This window comes from Malus sylvestris, chromosome 2, assembly GCF_916048215.2.
Source record: "Malus sylvestris chromosome 2, drMalSylv7.2, whole genome shotgun sequence".
Lineage (NCBI taxonomy): Eukaryota > Viridiplantae > Streptophyta > Magnoliopsida > Rosales > Rosaceae > Malus > Malus sylvestris.
Window position 1 is genome coordinate 33,385,260 of NC_062261.1, and position 18,664 is coordinate 33,403,923.

The 18,664-nt window shown below is 41.4% G+C and overlaps 1 long non-coding RNA gene across 1 annotated transcript; it reads right to left on the minus strand.

Annotated features, from left to right (window-relative positions):
• Window positions 1-16,441: 16,441 nt before the first annotated feature.
• LOC126613897 (uncharacterized) lies at window positions 16,442-17,702 on the minus strand. Its single transcript, XR_007620222.1, has 2 exons — window positions 17,581-17,702; window positions 16,442-17,280 (listed from the first exon to the last, which is right to left on the minus strand). It is a non-coding gene; the product is annotated as an uncharacterized LOC126613897 (long non-coding RNA).
• Between the last annotated feature and the right edge of the window lie 962 nt (window positions 17,703-18,664).

Consider the following 18,664-nt stretch of genomic DNA (forward strand, 5'->3'; position numbering starts at 1 on the left):
TTATTTACTTGTACTGCCACTGTAAAGTAATTTTGGGCTGATTAGCTGGCTGGTCTATACCACTTGGTCTTTGGGTAGGTGAGCAAGTGGTGCAAATGATCTGCACCTAGTCGAGAAAGGCCTTTTCTGCCTTCTGGGCTTCGATTGGGCTTCGGGCTTCTCTCCTCCTTTTGGGCCAACTCCCTTTTTAGCCCAAAGTTTAAGTTTTAACCCAAACAGTATGATAGACTACAAGCCTAAAGCAAAACAATATAATAAAATAAAAATCACATGTACCCTAAATTCAGCCTCCGAACTAACTGGAAAAAAAAACTGAAATATTTTCAAGAAGTCACAAAACTAGGTTTTGTAATTTCTCTCAAATCGTGGCACATCTTTGCACGAAATTTGAGAGAACGATTCTTACACCTAGGAGAACATATTCCAAAAAAGAAATCGTAAAAACGCGACAAATCAAAATGTGATTTTTCGAGTTTATGCAACCATGTAAGATATTGTGGTTATCACAATTTACATCAAACCGTCATAGTTCTTAGTAGCCTCCTAATTCGAGGCAAAACTAAGAAAAAAAAGATTACTAGTAGAGTCAAATGATTTTTCTCTCCTCTCTAGAGCTAAGAGAATTGATTCTCCTATTGTGTTTTCTCCTTTCCCCAAAGCCCTCTTTGTATAGTGGCTAGGAGGAGAAGAGAAAAGGAAAGAGTCGGTATGGGACAAAAAAAACATATCAATAAAACACTCTATATTGGGTGGATTAATATTGTGTTTTATATAATACGATTATTATAAATCCTACAAAGACACCTAACTAAATTGATAATTTTTTTTTATTTCAAAACCAACCATGGGATGAAAACTCAATCCTTAAAGGTACGTTTGACACGTAGGATGGAACGGAACACTTTGGGATGAAAAGCCCACCAAAAACAGCCATTGCCTTTCATGTCACTGAAAACTCCACCAAAACAACTACCATAGTAAAAATTTCTGCATACCAAATAAAAAACAAATCAACCCAGATTAAAAAATCAGCCCTGAAATTTAATATTGCATTCACATAGGGTAACTACAAAAATGAGATAAAAATTCAGTCTTTAGTTCTACGAATTTTATGTCAAATCAACAAGAAATATAATCCGGTATCTAAAAGAAAAAGGAAAACCCAAGATTGAGTGAGCAAATTCTTACTTACCCACTTAATTTCTCTGCAGAATTTTGAGTTATGGAGGATTCAGTTAAATGATTTCTTCTCTGTAGAGAAGAACATACAAGAATACAGTCATGGGCACAACCACGGATACGGCGATGCGCGACACATAAAGACGGTGACATGGTAAATTTATGGTAAATCTCATAAAATAAGGGCATGGACATGAACACAGCTAGGACTAGACGATTAAAATATAATAAATATTACAAATATTAAAACAATACTTACCCATATCTAATTCAAATTATGCACAACCAATCAAATTAATCAACCTCTATTACCTTTGCAATATACAATAGTCAATCAAAAATTTAAAATACATAAAATTCATTCAAAATATGGTTGTTGTTGTATACTTTCCTAGTTTAAGTGTGATTGTGCAAATTCTAGATTAGATTTTATTCTAGTTATCCTTTTCTATTACAACTTGTATTCTTTGGGGATGAAGGAATTTCTTCTTTCCTTTTACTACTATAAATAAAGGTACTATGTAGAAGGGATAACACACACATTCCCCTACAATTCTACAAACACATCTCTCTCAATCTCTCTATCCTTGCCGCCAGCCCCCTTAACCTTGTCAGATAAAATAGGCTACAACACGTTATCAACACGTTTCTATCACTGCGCTTAGGAATTTGACGAGGAGATTTTCTACATCAAACCAGTTCATCCATATCATCATGCAATCAAGTTCTTTCAAAACAACGATTTTTATCTCGATATTTTTGCACCCCTGATTGCATGAACATTCACCATAATGCATGACCCAACTTTACGTTTTTCGAATTTTACATTCTACATAAATTGTGCATGCATTATATTCATAATTGTTGAATTATGTGAATTTGATATTTCCCATGAATTGCATCAAATATATGTACATGCATTAAAATTATTGAATTGCATATGCATCAAATTGAATTATATATGAATTGAATTGAAAAAAAAAATTGAAATCAGGAAACAATTTGATATTTGATATTTGCCATGGCATTGCATCTTGCAAGCCACCAGCACCAGGCCAACAGTCTGCGACGGCCAGGTAAACAAAGCCCAATATTGAAACCTAAGCCACAAGCCTGAACCGAAAACGATGCGCTTGAAGCACCTTGTCCCAACCCACATCCTAAAGCACAGGTCATCCCTATCGATTTTTCGGATGAAACACGACCTGCAGTCGTGTAAATTGGACAAAACCCATCGTTTTCACCAACCATTTCTCGAAATTTCAAAAGAATTTCATGGGTTTTTCATTCGAATTCGATTGAATTCATTCGGTTCCCCTTCCCCCGACGTTGAGATTTCATCTCCGCCGACAAATATTTGGTTCTCCAATGAACCATAAGCTTGAATCGACCATAGAAACGTCGCCTGAAGCGATGTCGTCGATTGAATCCAGCGAATCCCCACACCCAGCGCCGCTAGGGTGGCCTGAAAATCACATATGAGCCCTAATGAGCCTCGATTTTCTCTTTGTCTATTCGCACAACACCCACGACGTTGGGCCTTGCCTGTGCCGTTGGTTTTTCGATCCACATCACCACCCAATTGGGCTTTCGTGATGATCTGGCCTGCAGACGCAGTCGAGCCCACTGGGCTCCTACCGTCTCCCTTGCACCGCATCATAGGTGTGTTTTGCCCTTTACGGGCCTTCCTTTTATTTTTTTGGGCTTGCACATCCAGCCCAATTACCTTGTGATGCAAGGGCCTGCATGCTTGCTTGACCCGAGACCAAACCCAGCTTATTCTTGGGGCTGGGATGCATGACACCCATTTTATTAAGCCATATGTGTGCTTAGGCCTTCTTTTGGGCCCCAAGTTTATTTGCCTAATTATTTTAGGCCCAATGGGTTTTATATTTTTCACCTACACTTTAAATTTGGCCCGAAGTCCAAATAATTAATTCAATTATAATTATAAACCTGAAGTTCTATTTGCATATATTCTTGTTGCATATTTCTGTGTATATGTTTATGTTGCCTGCAGGAACATATGAACCTGAAGTTTAGAATTATTTCGAAACCTGAAGTTTCTTAAAAACATGCCTTGCTTGAAAACTTGAAATTTTCATTTAAAAACATCACCCATGAAAACCCAAAGTTTTGTCATGCAAAATTAAACCAATACATGTCTATTAGAACCCGTACGTTCTACTCATATGTGAATGTATTGATTTTTCTCCACTACACTAACCACATCTTGTTCATCTATTTTGTGATAGGAACATGTCGAATTTGAACAAACTCGACTTCACCACTTTGAAGGTCTCTGGAATGAACTACCTTAAGTAGGTCCAAGATGTGAAGCTCCCCCTCACTGCAAAGAACTTGCGTCCCGCCATTGAAGAAGAGACAGATAACCCTGCTGGCGAAGCTAAAAAAGCCACTGCTATGATCTTCATTCGAAGACATATCCATGAGGCCTTGCAAACTAAATACCTTGCTGAGGAGGATCCACGTGCACTATGGGTCACTTTTGTTGATCATTTTGATCACCAAAAGAACATATTCTTGCCTGAAGCAAGACATGACTTACAGCATTTGCGCTTCCAAGACTTTAAGTCCGTGAATGAATACAATTATGAAGTTTGTCAAAATCCAATCACTTCTCAAGTTTTGTAATGAAACTTTGACCGAAGAAGATCTCTTGGAGAATACCTATTCGACCTTCTTTGCTTCTAATATTGTCCTGCAGCAACAATATAGAGCTCAAAAGTTTACTAAGTTATCGGATTTGATCTCTGTTTTACTTCTCACTGAGAAACAGAACTAGCTGTTGAAGAAGAATCATCAAGCTCGACCTACTAGGGCAACTGTTGTGCCTGAAGCACATTATAACATAAATCAACGCCCAAAATTCCAAAAGAGGCGTGATAGGGGCAGCCAGAAGCCACCCCATGAAAGTCAACAAAGTCAAGGCTCATCCAAGGGAGGAAACAAAGCTCATAATCGCTTAAACCTCACTCCAAAGGCCCTGAACTTCAAGAATAGGGCAAAGCACCTGAAACCATGGATGCGGACATGTGCTATCGTTGTGGTTCAAAGGACCATTGGTCCTGTGTTTGCCTAACTCCCCAGAAGGTTGTAGCTGAATATCATTCTCATCGTAAAAAGTTTGAATCAAATTTCGTGCAAGTGGACGAACCGAAGACTACAAAGATGGAGGTTTCTGACTTTCAAAAGGATACAACCCCTATGGAAGATTAGAATCTTAGACATAAACAATTTTAGTTAGTTAAGATTCCATCATAGGGCCGAATTCCACCTAGTGGCCGAACCCCCCTTTGTTTTTGGTTGATTTTTGAACAATTTTTCTTTATGTTTGGATTCTTTGTTGGTTATTTGTTTTTGGATATTAAGTTTTAAAAAATTACCATCCTTGAATAAATGAAATTATTTGAATTGCTATTTGTTTTTAGAAATTTTATGCATGTGACCGATTTAAATTAATTTTTCATTCTAGGTATGATTAGTGGGGAAGTTAATTGTCTAGTAGATAGTGCAACCACGCACACCGTTTTACGTGAACGCATCTATTTCACTAACTTCATACCTAAGAATGCACATCTGATAACCCTCTAAGGCCCATCCAACCTGATTGAAGGATACGGTAAGACAAGTATAATGTTGTCCAATGGTACAATCTTGACCATTGCTGAGGCACTCTATTCTTCACGTTCCTGAAGAACGTTATTAAGTTTCAAGGATATTAGAGATAACAATTACCACGCTGAAACCCACGTAGAAAATGGAGTTGAATTTCTGTGCATAACTTCTTACGAATATGGCCATTAGGGTATTCTAGAGAAGATGGAGCATATCCCGAGTTGTCTGTATACTACGACCATACGCCCCATAGAATGCCACTATGTGGCCGGCCCTACTATTGGGACCACGCAAGAAATTACACTTTGGCATGATCGTTTGGGACATCCTGGATGAATAGTGATACGCCGAATCCTCAAATCATCACACATGCATCCACTAACCTGAAGCTTAGGTTCTATCCAAGGAATCGCATGTTAAACATGTTCTATGGTAAAGCTTATTACTAAGCCTTCTTATGACAAAATTCGTTCGAATCCTCCCATTTTTCTACAATGTATTCAGAGGGACATTTATGGACCGATTCACCCTCCTTACAGACCATTTAGATATTTTATAGTTTTGGTTGACGCTTCCACACAAGTTGGTCACACTTGTGTTTGTTGTCAACAAGGAATGTTGCATTCTCCAAATTGTTGGCTTAGGTTATCAAGCTCATGGTTCACCATCCTGATTATCCTATCAAATCTATTCGATCGGATAATGTTGGAGAATTCAATTCTAAAACTTTTGATGACTATTGCATGTTGGTTGGGGTTGAAGTTGAACATCTCGTACCCCATGTTCACACCCAGAAAAGCCTGGCAGAGGCTTTCATTAAGCAATTATAAATGATTGCTCAATCGTTGGTCATACGTACTAAGCTCCCGATCGTTGCTTGGGGCCATGCAATATTGCACACAGCAAAGTTGGTCCGCCTAAGGCCTGTTGCGACACAACCATATAGTGCCCTTCAATTGGTTACTAGATACGAATCTGACATATCGCGTCTACGCGTTTTTGGTTTTGCGGTATATGTGGCGATCTCGCCGCCCTTACGTACAAAAATAAGGCCTCAGCGAAAGATGGGAATCTATGTCGGATATGATTCTCCTTCAATTATTCATTGCTTAGAACCTTTGACAGGCGATCTGTTTACCGCTCGTTTCGCGAATTGTCTTTTATGAGACAATCTTCCCTTCATTAGGGGGAGATAAGAACGTCAACGTTCTTGAAGAACAACGTGAATTATCGTGGACGACTCCCACTTTGTCTTATTTAGATCCCCGCACCGCTTAGTCTAAAACTGAAGTGCAGCGAATATTAGATCTCCAGAGCGTAACTCAGAGTATGCCATATGCTTTCACTAATCTAGCGCGAGTGATAATATCACATATTCCAACTACGAATACACCAGCAAAGATGGATGTACCAAATGTATGACGAACTTCCCTCCTAAATGCCTAGGGGACCAATCTTGGTGATCCATATACATTAGCGGCTAGCCAATCATTTGCCTCTACACAAAAGCATGGCAGACCTCTTAGTTCAAAGGATTCACACCCCGGGAAGAGGAAATCCACTGCACAAGGTCCCGAATAGCCTACCGTGAATCCGAATATCGCTAATGTACAAAAATTTATGGGGATCTTAATACGGAAATTTATATGAAAGTTCCCAAATGACTTACATTGACTGATTCAAATATTCCAAACCCCGAAACACGCTCTCAATTCGGCTGAGGCATTCACTCTACGATTTGAAATAATCCGGAAGAACGTGGTATAACTGTCTAAGTGAGTATTTGACTAGTCAAGGACATGTGAACAACGAACTATACCCTTGTGTGTTCATTAAGAAGTCACATTTCAGATTAGCGATTGTTGCAGTATATGTCTATGACATGAATCTCATTGGAACTCCTGAAGAGCTCGTAAGAACTGCCGCACACCTGAAGTCAGAATTTGAGACAAAAAATCTAGGTAAGACTCGATACTATCTCGATATCTCGGTCTCGAGATAGAGTACCATTTAGATGGAATCCTAGTACATCAATCAAACTACACCCAAAAGGTGTTGCGCCATTTTAATAAGGATAAAGCAAAGCCTCAAGTACTCCTATGGTCATTCGATTGCTAAATGCAAAACGAGATCCCTTCTGTTCAAAGGAGGATGATGAAGAGATTTTGGAGCTTGAAGTTCCTTATCTAATTAAGTGTGATAGGCACTTTATTGTACTTAGCTCAATGCACTAGACCTGACGTCTCCTTCGCTATTAATCTTTTGGCAAGATACAGTAATGCACCAACATGCAAACACTGGAATGGCATGAAAGACATCTTCTGTTACCTTAAGGGTATTACAGATTTGGGCTTATTTTATATTTATGGATCCTCAAGTGATGCCGCACCTTTTGCTTCTCGAGTCGATTCTCACCCTGTTGGTTATACCGATGCAGGATACTTCTTTAATTCGCACAAGGCACGTTCTCAAACGGGTTATGTCTTTACCATTGGAGGCACCACAATCTCTTGGAGGTCAACTAAACAGACCTTAGTTGCCACTTCGTCTAACCATGCTGAAATTCTCGCCTTACATGAAGCAACTTGGGAATGATTTTGGTTGAGAGCAGTAGTGGGCCATATTCGAAGCTCCTGCGATATTTATAACACCGTTGATGTCCTGACGACGATCTTTGAAAACAACGTAGAATGCATCAAACAACTCAAGAAGGGTTATATCAAAGGAGACAACACCAAGCACATTGCACCTAAGTTCTTCTTTTCACATCAACTGTCACATCCCGGCCCGGGCCCCCACCACATCCCAGGCTCGACTCCACTGTAGCATGATATTGTCCGCTTTGGGCCCCGACCACGCCCTCACGATTTTGTTTATGGGAACTCACACGAGAACTTCCCAGTGGGTCACCCATCATGAGATTGCTCTCACGCGCTACTCGCTTAACTTAGGAGTTTCTACGGAATCCGAAGCCAGTGTGCTCCCAAAAGACCTCGTGCTAGGTAGATATGGGAATATACATCTAAGGCTTACATGATCCACTCCCCTAGACGATGTGAGATGTTACAATCCACCCCTCTTAGGGGTCCGACGTCTTCGTCAGGACACTTCCGATCAAGGATTGGCTCTGATACCAAATTGTCACATCCCGGTAGGGGCCCCCATCACATCCCAGGCTCGACTCCACCGTAGCACGATATTGTCCGCTTTCGGCCCTGACCACACCCTCATAGTTTTGTTTCTGGGAACTCACACAAGAACTTCCCAGTGAGTCACCCATCATGGGATTGCTCTCGCGCACTACTCGCTTAACTTTGGAGTTCTTACGAAACCCAAAGCTAGTGAGTTCCCAAAAAGTCTCGTGCTAGGTAGAGATGAGAATATATATATAAGGCTTACAGGATCCACTCCCTTGGGCGATGTGGGATGTTACATCAACAACAAGAGCATCAGAAGATTGAAGTCACGTAAATCTTTTCACAAGACAATATGGCCGACCTCTTCACCAAATCACTGCCAAAGATGACGTTTCAGGATCTTGTTCATGGAATTGGTATGCGTAAACTTTCTGAGTTGTAACATTGCTAATTCTCTTTGGAATTATATCAAACTCAGGGAGAGTATCCTGAAGAATACTTGCTTGATCTTAATGTACTATTTTTCCCTACGATTAGGAGCATTTTTCCCATTGGGTTTTTGCTACCTAACTAGGTTTTAACGAGGCACCCACCTTGGGCTGGTCATATCCCTAATAACGTCCTATAGACATTTCTTTTGACTTTGCATTTCTTACACATTTTTCCTTAGACTATGGATTTTGTTCCCACTCGGGGTTTTTGCCATAGCCTTAGGGTTTTTTTAGTGAGACTTACTTATTTATGCAATTTTCTACCTTATTGAAAATAAGCGTTCCTTAAAATCAGTGTCAATGAGTCGACTTCCTCAACTTCTGCATGATGCTAAATCTACCTTGAGTATTTACACACTTAAGGGGGAGTGTTGTAAACTTTTCTAATTTAAGTGTGATTATGTAAATCCTTGATTAGATTTGATTCTAGTTATCAAGTACTACAACTTGTATTCCTTGGGGATGAAGGAATTTCTTCTCTCATTTTACAACTATAAATAAAGGCACTATATAGGAGGGATAACACACACATTCCCCTAAAATTCTACAAACACATCTCTCTCAATCTCTCTACCCTTGCCGCCGGCCCCCCTTAACCTTGTCAGATAAAATGGCTACAACAGATGCTTAATTACCTATAATTTTGGAGTCCAAGAGTTTTTATATTTACAAAACTGGTCCCAAACTTGTAATCTTTAGGTTTATTGAGTTTTATATTTACAAAAGTGCCACAAAATGTTTATTTATTTATTTTCATTTTACAAAATTACCATAAAAATATTTTCCATTTCCAAAACTGCCCCCACAATGTTTTTGAAATTTACAAAAAGCCCATGAAGTGCCTTGACCATGTCCAAACTGTTGACAGTATCCAAATTGTGTTCAGGGTGTGTTCGAGACATGTCGGTGTGTCCGATACTTCGACACTTTGGAGTTTCAGAATGTCTGTGCAAGTATATTGGTGGTGATAATGATGGTGATGAACATACAGATAGCAAAACAACTGTCTCATTGCAACTTGTGTGTAACAAACGTAGCGCAGAATGTGCCTTAAGTTTCACAAGGAGAAGACGAGTAAGACAAGGGCGCAAAGATTATCACGAACTCTCGTGAACACAAACAAAAGTGGGATTACTGTAAATGCACCCTCATCCCCCAAACAGACTACTACTTGTGCTTATTACTGTAAGTCAGTGAACTATTGATTTCAGAAACAACAGCTTAAAGAGAAGGTTGCTAGGCTTCATGAAAGGATTAACTCTCTGCTTGTGGAATAAGGCCGCACAAATCAGGCACGACTCGAAAAGGAGGCTCGAGTCTATCAGCTTGAAACTCGCCTTCGTATGGGGCGCATACAGGCTGAGAAGGACATTTTTGAAATTCAAGGCGAGGTTGTCCAACTCTGATTCCGCAAGGAAGAGGCGCTAATGGAGGCAGATCGGGCTCGAAAGGCTCTAGATCTTGCCAGGGTAGGTGCTGCTGATCAGGAGAATAGTTTGTACAAAAAAAATTTGCAGTTGGCTGCTTCCTCGAACAGGATTGAGGAGTTGATGAAGGAGCTTGAAAGGAAAATTGATGAGCTGAAGCGAACATAAGATTTTTGAAGGGAGAAAGTGGTGAAGACCAGAATGGTCTGCGAGAGCCTAGCCAAAAAAGAGATTGAAGACCTCAAAGAGCGGCTGAACTGGTATGAGGATGTTTCTAGCTTCTCCGAGCCTGCGGATCAAAAGTCTTCCCCAGAAGATACTGCAGTCTCCCTTCATGAGTCTCTCCTAGAAGATACTACCACCTCCGTTCAAACTTCTACGGACAATCCCCAAGTGCCCCTTACCCTAACGAAAGCGGTCCCCGAGCAACAGTAGCCCCAAGTGCCCCTTGTATCAGTGGAGTCATTCCCCGAGTAGCCCCAAGTGCATCCTGTCCCAGTTGAGTCAACCCGCGCGCAGCAGTGAGAATTGATTAAGCAGTTTAGCTGGAATTGAAGTTTATTTCCCTTTTATTTCTATTTTGTAATAATTTTTTAACTTTCTTATGGTTTTGATAAAATGAAAAGGTTATGTAGGGGACTAAAGGGGGAGGGACGAATCAAAGCGACGCAAGGCTGAATCTCAGTAGATAGTGGCAGCAAGGCCACTCTGCCACTTACAATGCTCCATCACATATTTAAGTCATCTGCAAAGGATTCTACCCACCGCTTGGTGGAAATTATAATTCAAGGCGGCCACCGTGGCTCGTCTGCCGTGATGGCTTGACCATCAACATGAGCCTTTAGGGGCCGAGGCCCCTACTGTAAGTCTGTAATTGGGCAGCGGGCGCACGCGTCGCTTCTAGCCCAGATTCTGACTTAGAGGCATTTAGTTATAATCCAGCGCACGGTAGCTTCACGCCAATGGCTATTCAACCAAGTGCGATGACCAATTATGCGAATCAACGGTTCCTCTCGTACTAGGTTGAATTACTATTGCAACACAATCATCAGTAGGGTAAAACTAACTTATTTCACGAACGTCTAAACCCAGCTCATGTTCCCTATTGGTGGGCAGAAATCACATTGCGTTAACATCCGCATAGACCATCGCAATGCTTTGTTTTAATTAAACAGTCGGATTCCCTTGTCCGTACCAATTTTGAGCTGAATGTTCACTACCTGGGGAAAGTCCCCGAAAGAACCATTCCCAATCTTTCCCCCGGCCAGCACGAGGCGACCTGCTCTTGCCGCGGGAGCAGCTCGAGCAGTCCGTCGGGTTCCAGGTTGGGACCCCGTGCCCATTCCTTAGAGCCAATCATTTTCCCAAAGTTACGGATCCATTTTGCTGACTTCCCTTGCATACATTGCTCTATCGACTAGAAGATGTTTACCTTGGAGACCTGATGCGGTTATGAGTACGACCGAACGTGAACGATACTCGGTCCTCCGGATTTTCAAGGGCAGTCGGGGGCAGACCGGACAACACACGACGTGCGATACTCTTTTAGCTGCTGAACCCTACCTCCGATAGAGATGTTTCCAAGGTGGGTAAGCTGTTAAATAGAAAATATAACTCTTCCCACCACATCTTAGTTTAGGAATTTTAACCCAATTTCCTTTCGAAGTTCGTGCCAGACGCACTATCAGACGGGCTTCCCCTGTCTCTTAGGATCGACTAACTCATGTGCAAGTGCCGTTCACATGGAACCTTTGCCCTCTTCGACTTTTAAAGTTCTCATTTGAGTATTTGCTACTACTACCAAGAACTGCACAGACGGTTGTTCTGCCCAAGCTCGCGCCCTAGGTGTTGCAGCGACCGCCGCGCCCTCCTACTCATCGGGGCCTAACACTTGCCTTGACAGCCAGGTATAGGTCGCGCGCTTCAGTGCCATTCATTTTCGGGGCTAATTGATTCGACAGGTGAGTTGTTACACACTCCGCAGCGGATTTCGACTTCCATGACCACCGTCCTGCTATCTTAATCAACCAACACCCTTTGTGGATTCTAGGTTAGTACACAGTTGGGCACCGTAGCCCGACTTCCGGTTCATCCCACATCGCCAATTCTGCTTACCAAAAATAGCCCACTTGGAGTTCCCAATTTCGTGGCGTGGCTCAACGAAGTAGCCGCGTCGTCCTACCTATTTAAAATTTGAGAATAGGTCGAGGGCGTTGCGCTCCCGATGCCTCTAATCATTGGTCCAGCTATCCTGAGGGAAACTTCAAAAAGAACCAGTACTAGATGGTTCGATTAGCCTTTCACCCCTATACCCAAGTCAAATGAACGATTTGCACGTCAGTATTGCTGCAGGCCTCCACCAGAGTTTCCTCTGGCTTCGCCCCGCTCAGGCATAATTCACCATCTTTCGGATCCCGACAGGCCTCGTGACTTGTGCTATGGATGCAGTAAGGGTTCTCAACTTTTTTACAACAATGAATCATTGAAAGTTAGTTTGGGCCCTGAGAATCCATCTTTCTTGAATAGGAGGAGGGTGGATATATTTCGATTCAAGTTATCTGATGTACGTGTTGTGGGAAGTCTGCTTGTATTTGTGAGCCTAATCAACATCTAATTGTGGACAATCTGACCTAGATATATCTACAAGATGGTCATAATATTACTTGCTTGTTATTACAAGCTTAATTTCCCACTCGTAGGCTATTTCAGGCCACTGGGGATTACTTTTGAGCACACAATTTTTCATGGCTTACCACAAGGTTTACGCATTCTATTCATTGCTAATTTTTGCTTGGGAGAAGCATCTTGATCCACATGCATCATCATGATCATTTCGGTTGACATTTATTTTTCAACCAACAAGAAATTGTGTACACAAAGATGGTTCAATCCATGAAAATTGAGATTCAAGTTTATCTTGCTTTCGTTCTACACATCCAAAAGTAAATAGCAACTCAAATACCTCTTTGTAATTGCAATATACAATTTAGTTTTACAAAAAACATCCAAGAGTTCTAAGTCATGCGAATGAACATTTTATGCAAATATATTGCCTGGCCTTGATCCTTTCTACTTCATCACTAGTCATTTCCTCGCACTCAGCATGGTACCTTTATGTCAAAGAGGAAAATAACTTCATGAGCAATTCATATGATGTAATAAGTAGACGGAATTGATCAATAACAACGTGAAAGAAAAGAATTTGAAGACTTTAGCACTCCTTGCATGCGTCACACCCCACCATGAGATTATCTGGGTTATACGGCATCTGACAAGTGCAGTACCTTTAAAAATAATTAAACAAATAAACAACAAATCAAATTTTAGCCATAAACACCACATATCAACTAAAACGTAAGATAAAAGAGACTCACAAAGGAATAAGAAAATTGTCGAACCCTTTCCGGGAAGGCAAGTACCTAAATCTCCAATAGTAATCCTCATCTGTTACCGTTTGGAGTTTTACGTACTCATTAAGAGTGTGGACATTACACTTTCCGAGAATGGTATTGTTGATGCACAAAACCAGAGGTCTTGGAACAACGTAAATCCGACCGTGAATCTGCAAGAAATGTAAATAACACAAGATGTATCGTGGTTCACCTCAATGTTTGGGCTACGTCCACACTAATTATTGTATTTCTCTTAGAGGATTGTGAGAGAGATATAGCTTCTCTGTGAGGATGAGAGCTCTGAACATTATAGGTTTTGAAAGGGTGAGGGGACTTGAGGTTTGTAAGGGTGAGGAGGCTTTTTTATAGAATAAGGGCTCCTCCCGTTTTTACATATTTGCCTCTTCTTTATTACATAATTACATTTGAGTCCCCCAAGTATTTATGCGATGTCTAAATACGGAGGCCCTAAGCATGGTACAAACAGTAGTCCTCCAAGTCTTCAGTCAAGAGTCTTTTGGCTAGAGACTTGAAATTCAATCCTTGTGTGGGCCGAAGTAACTAAATGTCGTCTTGACCTGAATACTCGATATGAGGCGGTGCTCACAGTGAAATGATGCTCAACTATAAGTAGCACATGTTGCAAGGCTGCTCGGCTTGTGGCGTTGAAGGTGAGGGAGTCCCTTTTATAGAATAAGGGTTTGCTTTTCAATACATAAATTATGGGCTAGAGTTGATGTTCGCGACGAGGCGGTTGCTCAACAGGTGGCGATGCTATCTAATGATGGCGAGGGAGTCCCTTTTATAAAATAAGGGCTCGCTCCTTAATACATAAGTGATGGGTTAGGAGTGATGCTTGCGGCGATGCGGTTGCCCAGCTGACGGCTATGCTCTCTAATGATGATGAGGGAGTCCCTTTTATAAAATAAGGGCTCGCTCCTCAATACATAAGTGATGGGTTATGAGTGATGCTTGTGGCGAAACGGTTGCTCAACTAGCAGAGATGCTCTCTAATGAAGGTGAGGGAGTCCCTTTTATAAAATAAGGGCTCGCTCCTCAGTACATGAATAATGGGTGCTCTCTAATGAAAGTGAGGGGGTCATTTTTATAGAATAAGGGCTCGCTCCTCAGTACAAAGATAATTGGCTAAGTCCCCCAAGTATTTTTCATGAGGCCCAATATATGGTACATAGTATATTCCTCCAAGTCTTCGGTCAATAGAGCCTGTTGGCTGGAGACTTCAAATTGAATCCATGTATAGGCCGAAGTGGCGGTTGTTCGGAGGTGGTATTTGTATATCCTGCACTGAAGCATTGTATGTGAAGCTTTGCAAGTTGAAGCTTTGAAGCTAGAGCTCTGTAAATGAAGCTTTTGAAGCTAAAGCTCTGTAAATGAAGCTTTTGAAGCTGATTGACATAAGTGATGCTCATGAATGTTTATGTCGATTGACATGAGTGATGCTCATGGATGTTGACATGAGTGATACTTATGAATGTTGACATGAGTGATGCTCATGAATGTTGACATGAGTGATGCTCATGAATGTTGACATGAATGATGGTCATGAATGTTTATGTATGATTGACATGGGTAATGCTTATGAAATGTTTATGTATGATTGGCATGAATGATGCTCATGTATAATTTTGGAGTACTAAACGTACTTTTGGTCACCTGGTTGGTGGTAATAGCGGCAGGCTGCCGAATAATTTCGAAGTACTTTGCGTACTTTTGATCACATGGTTGGTGATAATAGCGGCGGGGTGCCGAATAATTTTTTGTAGTACTGGGCGTACTTTTGGTCACCTGGTTGGTGATAATAGCGGCAGGGTGCCGAATAATTTTTTGTAGTACTGGACGTACTTTTGGTCACCTGGTTGGTGCTATTTTGGGCTTATGGGCCTTCGCCCTCCACACAAACATTCTAGCCCATTTATTTTGGGCTTTGCCATTTTTTTTTAATTACCCTCTGATGAGGTTTATACATATATCTTCAAAAGATAAGAAAAATAAATTACATCATTCAAAAATAAAATCCGACCCTCTGCTCAATGGGTCACGCCTATAATTCTCTTTTCTGCATGTCATTACCACCGCAATTATGTCTGCTTTTTTTTATCTTCTTTTGATTTCTGCTTTTACTTTCTCTTTTCCCTTTTGCAGATGGCAAACAAGGAAATCACATGGAGTGTCTCTTTTCCCTTTCTGCTTTTGTCGATAAAATCAATGGAGTCTTCAGATTGCAGATGGCTTTTACTTTCTCTTTTCACTTTCTTAGAAATCAGAAAATGATTTCGCATGCATGAAACCGCGAGCACCTTCTCTTTTGCTTTCTCAAAAATCAGAAAATGATGGCTTTTTCCTTTACTTTCTCAAAAACATGATTTCACACGGTACCCTCTCATGATAGTACGCATAGCAGAACTCAAAATCAACTTGCGCCGGTCCATGTTTTCAGGATAAAGTTGAAACGCTGCTCTTGCACCCCTTGCTAAGCATTTGTACAATGATCCAAGGAAAGCCTTCAATCGTAATCGTGGATTATGTGAGGACTTATCAACATTGCACAACCATTGAATGGCTGAGATGCTTATCGCTCCATCAATAACTCCTGAACTAAGTCCTAAGCCCTGACCCACAACCTGCAGTGAAAACCAATGTCGAGGAGCAGTCTGGGGGCACCATCGTCGGGGAGAGAACGAAGTCCTAAGCTTTTGCAATGTCATGTGGTAGCGTGGATCTGGGACAACGTCGTCGCGATCTTAGAAGAAGTTTGGGATCTTCGTGTTCTTCAGTGGTAGCAGCAACGCCGAGGAAGTCGAGGAACGACGCCGTTTCATCGTCACTGAATGTTGAAGACAACATGGAACGTGAATCTGGAACGACGTCGTCACGACCTTAGAAAAAGTTTAGGATCTCTGATCTTTCTCTCCACGTTCTTCTTCAGTGGTGGTCATGATGATACTGCAGTGGAAGAGATGTGCTGTGATTCTCCCTCATGGTCGGATTTTTTATGAGGCTCACTGTTCATCTTTTACAAACGGATGAAGGAACCTCTGACCTCCTTAGTAGGCTTCCGTTTTTTCTTGACCTAAAATAAGATTTTTTTTTTTTAATTCTAGATCTAATTGATATATCATGTATCATCTAATTGATAATTCATTCACTCAAACCTAAGTACTTCAAATTCGGAAGGAGAACCGTTGAGAGTTTGAATTCCGACTTAGCCAAATCAAGGTGAGTGGCCACGAGCAACTTAGGCAACTGGAGTTGAATGGCCAAGAGTGACATAGGCAACTGCGGGAGGAGGGCCGAGTGTGACTTCAGCATCTCCAACTGGAGAATCAAATACTAAAGTTGCAAATTGATCAATTGATTACAGTGGGACGGAAAATTTCAAGTGTGATTACCTCCTGCCGGGCAACCTGTATCTCCTCCCTGCACGTCTCCCTAAACAACTGCATAGCCTGGGTTATATCAATCTGGTTTTGCAGCAGAGTTGACAGACCTTCATTGTTGACATTTAACTGACTCCTCATTTCGGATATTCGCACCTTCATTACAGCAACTCATTATGGACCCAAGAGTATATCTGATATGAGCTAGTGGCCGGAGTGGATGGACCTTCATTGTTGGGTAACGAACATCTAGGATCAGTCGCTAGAGTTGATGGACCTGCTTGGAAATGAGACGGTGGCCAGCCCGACATGATTACTTATAGTAGGGAAAGTAAGGAGAAATGTCACTTTGGTTAGGGGAGTGAGATAGAAATTTCACTTTGGGTACGGAGAGCGAACTCAGTGAAGTAGAAATGCCTCTTGGGTGAGAAGTTTAAAACCCTCCATGGAAAATGGCAATATGACCTACAATTGAATTACCTTATTTGCCGATGAGACTGATGGATTGATATGACAACGTTGGGAAGAGCACGAAATGATGATTATAGGAGTTGGGACGAGTACAACTTGGTTGGGCGGAGTGGGTCTATACGTCCTCGGAACTCTCTCTCCGTAGCCTGGGGACACAACAATTTTCACTTATGATAAACAACCACCTATTCCAAACGCTTTTCCTTTTCACTTATAACTTTAAATGAACTTGGTAATTATTATTATTTTTAAAAGAGAGTGGTTAAAATAGTTATAAAAAAAAGAGTAAAAAATGTAATGAATAGTCCAGTTCTTAAATATAAGGTCCACGGGAGAAAAGACAGTGAGAGACTCAGGTTATAAGCTTATTGTTACCATGGAGGTTTTAAAAGTTTATTTCTTCGTGCACTTTGGTAATGACAGAGAAAAGACAGGTACATGATTACCCTTATGTGTAGCAACTGCTGTAATCTGTGGTGAACTTTTAAACAGATATGTGGATTGTACATGAGCTGTTTGTATCATCCTTTCTCTCGCACCAAATGACAATCTATTTCAATGTGCTTTGGGCGCTCCTGAAAAAGGGGATTCGAAGCAATGTTTAATGCTGCTTGGTTGTCACAAATAACGACAGGTTGTGCATATTGAATACGTAAATCTCTTAAAACATTCTTCGACCATGTCCATGTGATTTCACAACAGGTAGTGGCCATAAAACAGTACTCTGCCTACGTTGTTGATCGAGATACCTTTGTTTCTTCATTTTCCAAGAAATAAGTGACTACCCAAAAAACACACAATGCTATCAATGAAAGTATGACGATACAAGTGACCAGGCAAAGTTAGAATGCCTGTTGGGCAAGTCGCCCAAGCCTCGCATTCGCGAGCATCACGCGCTGAGCAACCCTGATCTAGCGGACTAGCCTACCCTCGCGGCCTAGCCTGCTCTTGCAGCCCAGCCCAGCCCACCCTCACGGCCCAGCCTACTCCCGCAGCCTTGCCTGCTCCCATGATTTCCTAAGCAGCCCAAGTCGGCTCGAGAATATCTCAACCATCCGGAGCAACCATCGAGCCGGAGGCATTTTTACCATATTTCTCCACAGATTTGACATTTCCCAACTCAAATCTCATGCCTGGAGTTTACCATACTTCCACTACTCAAGGAGGCACATTCCTTCCAAGCTCTTCCAATCTAAATGGCGAACAACACTTGTCTCGACAAGTCATAGAGTTGACAAGCGTTCTTGCACAACAAACGACCTTGGTGAATCAACTTTTGCAACGCATCGAGATCCAACGCGCCCTGGACGAGGTATCCCGAAAGGATAAGCTCATATGGTCTAATCATCGTGATACTGTGAGCATTGATACCATTCTCGGAAAGTGTAATGTCTACACTCTTGATGAATACGTAAAACTCCAAACGGTAACAGATGAGGATTACTATTGGAGATTTAGGTACTTGCCCTTCCCAGAAAGGGTTCGACAATTTTCTTATTCCTCTATGAGTCTCTTTTATCTTACGTTTTA